General features: G+C 36.1%; 1 non-coding gene across 1 annotated transcript; it reads right to left on the bottom strand.

The window, feature by feature from the left end:
- Window positions 1-7273: 7273 nt before the first annotated feature.
- Window positions 7274-7380, bottom strand: LOC141681786 (small nucleolar RNA R71). Its single transcript, XR_012559209.1, has one exon. It is a non-coding gene; the product is annotated as a small nucleolar RNA R71 (small nucleolar RNA).
- Window positions 7381-7673: the final 293 nt, after the last annotated feature.

Below are 7673 nucleotides of genomic sequence, written 5' to 3'. Positions count from 1 at the left end.
AACATTTCTTGTATTGTATGTGGATGACATACTTCTTATAGGAAATGATATACCGATGCTAAATCAGTCAAAGTATGGCTATCAAAGAACTTCACCATGAAGGACTTGGGAGAAGCATCCTACATTCTCGGTATGAAGATCTATAGAGATAGATCTAGAAAAGTGATAGGTCTTACCCAGGGTACATACATCCAGAAAGTGCTTAAAAGGTTTTGCATGGAAAACTCCAAAAGAGGTCTCATACCGATGAGCCATGGAGTGTCCCTTTTCCGAAAAAATGTCTCCTAAGACACCTGAGGAAAGAGAGCGTATGAGTAAGATTCCTTATGCTTCAGCAATAAGATCTATCATGTACGCGATGTTGTGTACAAGGCCTGATATTGCTTATTCAATTAGTGTGACGAGCAGATATCAGTCCAATCCAGGTGAAGACCGCTGGAAAGCAGTGAAAAATATCCTTAAGTACTTGCGAAGGACTCAGGACATTTTTCTTGTTTTTAGTGGTGAATCTGAGTTGAAAATAGAGGAGATGTCAACGTCAAGAGAGTTGACACACATAACAACGTAGCAAACCCACTCACAAAACCACTTTCTCAAAGTCACTTTAATCGTCATAAAGACAAGATGGGTATTAGATACCAGAGTGATTGGCTTTAGTATAAGTGGGAGATTGAAAGAGATGTGTCCTAAGTACAATCATGTACGATGATTTAGGAATAACTTTTATGTAATCTGTTTTGATTTCATTGATATTAATAAAAGACTTGTTTTGGTTTTATTGCGGGCTTTATCTATTTAAGTGTTTAAATAAGATATACCATAGTTTAGAGTAAAGCTTTTTATGGATTATGATGAGATCATAATAATGAGACCTAAAAGATGATAACTCTAAACTTAAATATTTCCTGGTCGTAGGATTACTAACTGGTAATTAGTAATCCGCAAAGATCGGTGCATACTATGCTTGCTTCATTATGAAGGATGTCTGTTCTCATAGACATTTGTGTGGTGACACTATAGCTAGTATGTAGGTGCTTATTATAGAATAAGTTCACTGAACATGACTCACACATCTAAACAACTGATGGAGTTCACTCACGTGTCAGCAGTTGTTCACATAGTGATAGTTGTACAAGTATCCTTATACTTGAGGTCATCATAGTCATCTTGTGTACACTGAACTATGCTTTGGTTTAGTTCTTTCCAGAGGGCTCTACTGGGTATAGGAATTTATACACGAAGATAGTGTATGATCAATAAAGGATCTACCCCTTCCAGTGAAGGAAAAGAATGTTCAATGCTGATCCACTTATGCTAGTTCAGGAATCTCTGGCCAGAGTCAATGAAATTAGAAATGAGTTTCTAATTTACATTAAATAGAACTAAGCATAGTGAATGGGAAAGAAAATGATTAAATAAGATAGGCTTGACACAAGTTCCATGCCTTGTATTTAATCGTGACATTGCAGGGTAGAAGGAATTGATTGTACGGTAACTACTCACTGAATAGTTCTTGGTATTCTAAGTATTGAATTCGTATTATCCGGATAGTCGCGATATGCTGAGAAGTATCCCTCACGATGTAGAATAAATATGATTAATTTATTAATTAATCATATTTAATGAATTAAAGAATTTATATAAATAATGATAAAATAATTTTATTATTATTATTATTTATTTCTACTACCGGCTTAATATTGAACCTACAGGGTCACACCATAAAAGAGAATGATTTAATGGTGGAGGAATTAATTAATAATGGTTGGTAATTATTTCTTTGTGAATTAAATAATTAATTAGCAGATTTAATAATTGATTAAATGAGATTTAATTCATTCTTAATATTATTAATTAAGAATTTAATTTTGGAAATTAAATCAAGTGAGAGAATTATTTTTCTAAAGTGTTTAGAAAAGGGATTAATGATTAAGAGGTGTTTTAATTATTAGTTAATTGGTTAATAAGAATAATCAATTAAAGGGTTAATAATAATAATATTTTATGGAAAATTTTCAGCTGAAAATTTTGCCTATAAATATACTATTATAAACCCTATTTGTCTCAACCCAAATAATTAACCCTAATTCTAAAGTAGAACAAGAGGGAGGCAACTAATTCTCTCAACCTCTTCCTCCTCCATCACATTGTACTCTTGGTGGATACCGGTGGAGTGCTTCACACTTGAGGAGCAGCTGCTAAGGATCTCCGTTCATCATTTTTCGATCTCCATTAAAGACCTTCATCTTTTCATTAACGTAAAGCTTCTTAAGGTAAACATACTGAACTACGAATTAAATATTATTTTTCGCATGGATCCTGCTGAGGGTTTCGTTTTTTTTTTAAGATTTAAATTTACGTTTTCGTTTCGTTTATGTGCTAAAAACCCTTCAAAAATAAGATCACAGATTGATCCCAAAGATAAAGGAAAAGGAAAAATTGATGAATCAACAAAGCCACAAGAGATGAAGATTTCTCAAATCCTGATGAAACCTGTATGCAAACTGGTTCAAGTATTTGATAATGCTGCTGCAGTAGATGAAACTGTTCAAACTCTAAAGAGAAGGAAGATAGCTAAAGAATCTAAAACAACCTCTAACACAACTCAAGTTCTTCAGAATGAAGGACATCAAGCTACAGAAGAAACAACAAATTCTGATAAAGTCATCAAGACATCAACCTCTGGAAAAGATCAAGTTGATTTGAATAAATTGACATTTAATGATAAGAGAAAACTCCTATGGAAGAATGTTAATCCATCAGATCCTAAGAAAAGCCAGTTGCTATCAGATTTCATGACTATTAGATTGAAAGCCAGAGAAGCAAGAGACAGAGCTGGACTAGGTTCTGATGAAGCCAAAATCAAGATAGGAGTTGAAGTGCTTACAAGAGATCCATTTCTATTGACTGACAAACCTCTTGAAGAAGTTACACAGAAACACCTTGATAAGGTTATATCTGTTCAAGTGGTACTGGATGCTCATAATAAGCATAATATCAAAGAAAATCATATTCTATTTCTTGAAGATGGAAGAACATATCAAATGTCAGAATCAGATGTGCTGAACAAATCTCTGAAAGAACTTCAATTCTTTCATTATCTTTTAGAGATAAAGTCTGAGATTATCAGGAGATGATCAAATTTCATAATGAAGACCATAAGAGATAAAACAAGAATTTCTGGTTCAAGGGTTACAGAATTTATTCCTAATATAGTTGAAGATAATGGAAGTGAAATTCCAATGAAGAAGGATTCTGCTAAACTTGAAGTCATTCTGAAAGAGAAATTTATGTGCTACAATGAAGACTCTTCCCATCCAAGAGTAATCAGACTTGGTGATGGTTTAGAAAGAAATCACATCTCAACACTTAGGACTGCAATCTACCAGATTGGAAGTCAGGGTGAAGAACTGAAGCAAGTCAATGCTACACTAGCTCAAAGCCTGAGGAATACAGAAGAAAAGCTGATATCAAACTTTGTCAAGAATCATTTTGGATTTAGATTGACTGAGTGAGATTGGTAAAAGCTACAAGGACTGTAAATTATAGTTAGTTATCCAATTAAACTCTCATTGCATTTGTACTTAAATGTTTTTGACATCATCAAATCTATTAACTTGTATATTTTTCATAATTTACAAGTTGGGGGAGATTGTTAGATATATTTGAGCTGTCATGTCTAATCTGATTTGTGTTTAGTTTTCAGAACTTAACAACAGGACTTATCAGAACTTACTGGAAATCAGAACTTACTGAAGTCAGAACTTAATATCAGAACTTAAGGTGTCAGAAGATATATATCAGGAATTATGTGCGGGAAGACTTCAAACAAGGAATGCGACTGATTTACAGGAGAAGATCTGGACTGAAAAAAAGAAGCTATGCATGAAGAGTTAGAGGACTAGAAGACTGGTAGAAGATATCTGATTGATATATTTTAGGAGACAGAATTATATTCCATATCAATTAGAAGATATCTTGTAACTGTGTACTATATAAACACAGCTTAGGGTTTACACTATATGTGTTATCATTATCGAGAAGATTATACATTGTAACCTAGCAGCTCTTAGTGATATTGTTCATCACTGATAGAGAACAACAGTTCTATTGTAACAGAGTTTATTTGAATATACTAGATCTTTGTTACATACTTATGTTGAAATCGATTTGATTGTATAAACACTATATTCAACCCCCTTTTGTAGTGTTGTGTGACCTAACAAAAGCAAGAGTTGATTGAGGTATCTTTAATTCAGCAGCATCAGTACTGCTATCAGTATTTGCCATCAAGGCATAGTTCACCTCATCTTCGGAATCTGAAGTGTCTGCCCAGTTTTTCTTCTTTGTGATAAGTGCCTGTCCTTTATCACCTTTTCCTTTCTTGCAGTCAGGAGAGATGTGGCCTCTTTCACCACAATTGTAGCATTTAACATTTGAGTTGTCTCCTCTGTCAGACTTTCCTCCTTTGCCTTCAGACTTTCTGAACCCTTTCTTTTTAGAACTTCCATCTTTCCTTGAAAACTTCTTTCCCTTTCTGAATTTCTTGTAGGCTATCTTTGTGATACCCTTCACCATAAGAGCACACAGTTGCATCATCTTTGCATCAACATCCACTTCAGATAAATTTTCAGATTCTGAATCATCATCATCAGAATATGATGACTCTGAATCAGACTGTATGATGAGAGCCTTTCCTTTGCCTCTCTTTGAGACAACAACTTTAAGAGATTCCTCCTTAGCTTTAAGAGCAACTGTCTTTGACTTTCTTCCATGCCTTTTGCTCCTTTGATCCATCTCAAGTTCATGAGTCTTGAGCATACCATAAATTTCATCAAGAGTAGTTTCAGCAAGGTCATAGTTGTCTCTTATGGTAGTAGACTTCAAATCCCAATTTTCAGGAAGAGCTGAAAGGAACCTTAGATTTGAATCTTCAAGATCATATTCCTTGTCCACTAGTGATAGATCATTCAAGAGTTTGGCAAACCTGTCATATAAATCAGTTAATGACTCATCAGCTTTTGAGTCAAAGTGCTCATACTCTTGAGTGAGTATAGTCTTCCTGTTCTTTTTGATTGCATCAGTTCCCTGGCATCTTGTCTCCAAGGCATCCCATATTTCCTTTGCAGTCTTGCATCCAATTACACTGTTTGACATGACATTGTTGATAAGTGGCATTTTATACCACTTAGAACGTCCTATAATGGCTTGAATTGATGTCTTGAACTCAAGTATTTTGTGTATTTGATGTGTTTTTCTAGTGTTTGTGCATTTTAGGGTATAACTTGCGTTTGTGGGGAGATTTCATTAAGAATAAGCCTAGAGGAGTGCATGGCTTTCCAAGTGGGAAGTTAGGAGCAGAACGCAGCAAAAAATGGGAGCAGAACAAAGCATTTTTCCAGTAAGGTGCTGGGCGCCCGCTCAGCCTGGTTGGGCGGCCGCTCAGGAAGCTGGGTGCCCGCTCAGGATTGCTGGGCGGCCGCTCAGGGGCGTAAAATAAAATGCTGATTTTTAGACTCCTGATTCTGTTAGACTTCTGACTTCTGAGATTGCTGGGACTTGTGGGGCTTTCATATAAGTAGTTTCAGAGACGTTTCACATAGTGTGGTGGTATCAGTCAATGAGCAAGGAGAGAAGGAAGAAGACCGTTTTAGCACATCGCAACGAAGAAGAGGAAGCATAGTTTTCTTGTGATTCTTTTATTCGTTGTATCAGTGGATGCTAGTTTTCTTTACTTTGAACCTTATTACTCTTGTGACGTACTCTGGTTTTAATAAGCATTTTTATTAGATTATCTTGTGTGTTATTATCATGTTTTCATATGAACCCAGGGTGACGATGAGTTCTATCATGGGCTAATCGTGATCATGGGGTCATAACAGATTTACTATGGAATTCTTTAGTTAGTTGTTTAATACCTTAGTGTGTGATGATTGTATGATATCTAGCATAGGTTGTGCTTATTATCTTATGTGTATCGTGAACATATAAGATAGGGTGTTAATCTCTTGTGAAGCGACGGTGGATCTTGAGGTTTAGAACTTGCCATGCTAGCATAGGTTCATGTATGCGTATGCATGATTAGTGGGTAACTCTAACCGTTTTACTTGCCCTGTGTAATCATATGGAATAACTTGTGCTTAAATCATTATGTTGTCAAATTCTGTAGACATATAGGGTCTCAACATAATTAATGCCTATTCAACTTCTATCTTAATTGTGGATGTTTGGTAGAATTGTATTAGTACAACAAAAGTTGGCTTTTATCAGTTTCGTGTTGTTCGATTAATATCATCACTGTTACATGCTAATGGTAATAAAAATAAATATTGAAGGAAGTAGTAATGAAGTTATGATCTCATGTGTGTTTAATATTGTTAATTCAAGTGTCAATTAAGTGTTTAATTCTCATAGTTAATTATAGTTAATAATTTAGTTAATCAAATCTAAGTGTTATTGTCTTGACATTGAGAAGTAATCATACATTGGTGAGTAAGTGTTAATTGAACATAATTAGTCTGAGTCTCTGTGGGAACGAACTAGAAATTATTCTATATTACTTGCGAACGCGTATACTTGCGTGAATTATTAGCGCGTGTTTTGTGCCTAACAAGTTTTTGGCGCCGCTGCCGGGGACTCGGCGTATTTGTTTAGTTTATGTACTTACCATCAGTGGTCATTAGGACTCATTGATTAAGACGTTTTACTTATTGTTTCCGGTAGTGTTTCAGGTACTTTAGCGAGCGTGTATGCAAACACGTTCTCCTACTCGCAAGAGGACTTAGATACGGCTGAGGAGACAGACTCAGTTCTTGATATTCCGGAGAAGATTGAATTTGAAGATTCGGATAACGAGAGTGAGCAGAAAGAACCAGTAATCATGGGTGATTATATAGTTCCGGCAGATCCATCTCTTATGGACTTTTCTCGGCCTAAAATTGATGACATTTAGTCAAGCATCATGCATCCGGCTATTGAGGCCAATAATTTTGAAATCAAGCCGGGCACTATTTAGATGGTGCAGAATTCTGTTTCTTTCGGATGTGCTGCGACTGAACATCCCAACATGCACATCAGGAATTTTGTCGACATCTGTAGTACTTTCAAATATAATGGTGTGATAGATGAAGCTATCAAGCTGAGGCTTTTCCCATTCTCTCTGAGGAATAAAGCTAAGGACTGGTTACATTCTAAACCAGCTGGGTCCATCACTACTTGGCAAGATCTTGCGCAGAAGTTTCTAGTGAAGTTCTATCCAATGGCGAAGACTGCAGCTATGAGGAGTGCTCTTACTCAGTTTGCGTAGCAACCAACAGAATCTATGTGTGAAGCTTGGGAGCGCTACAAGGAGATGTTGAGAAAGTGTCCACATCATGGTATGCCTGACTGGATGGTGATCACTGGTTTCTATAATGGTTTGGGGGCCCAATCTCGGCCCATGCTCGATGCAGCACCTGGAGGCGCCTGACCAAAAGCTATACTGAGGCTTATAATCTTATTGAAACTATGGCTGCAAATGAACATCAAAACCCAACTCAAAGGATGATACCTGGAAAGGTAGCAGGTATTCTGGAAGTCGATGCAGCTACAACTATTATAGCGCAGCTCCAAGCGCTGTCTTTGAAGGTCGATTCTTTAGCCACCTATGGAGTCAATCATATAGCTATGGTCTG

Source organism: Apium graveolens, chromosome 8, assembly GCF_009905375.1.
Source record: "Apium graveolens cultivar Ventura chromosome 8, ASM990537v1, whole genome shotgun sequence".
Classification (NCBI taxonomy): Eukaryota; Viridiplantae; Streptophyta; class Magnoliopsida; order Apiales; family Apiaceae; genus Apium; species Apium graveolens.
Note: the sequence above shows the minus strand (reverse complement) of the source record. Positions and strands in the feature narration are given on the sequence as shown.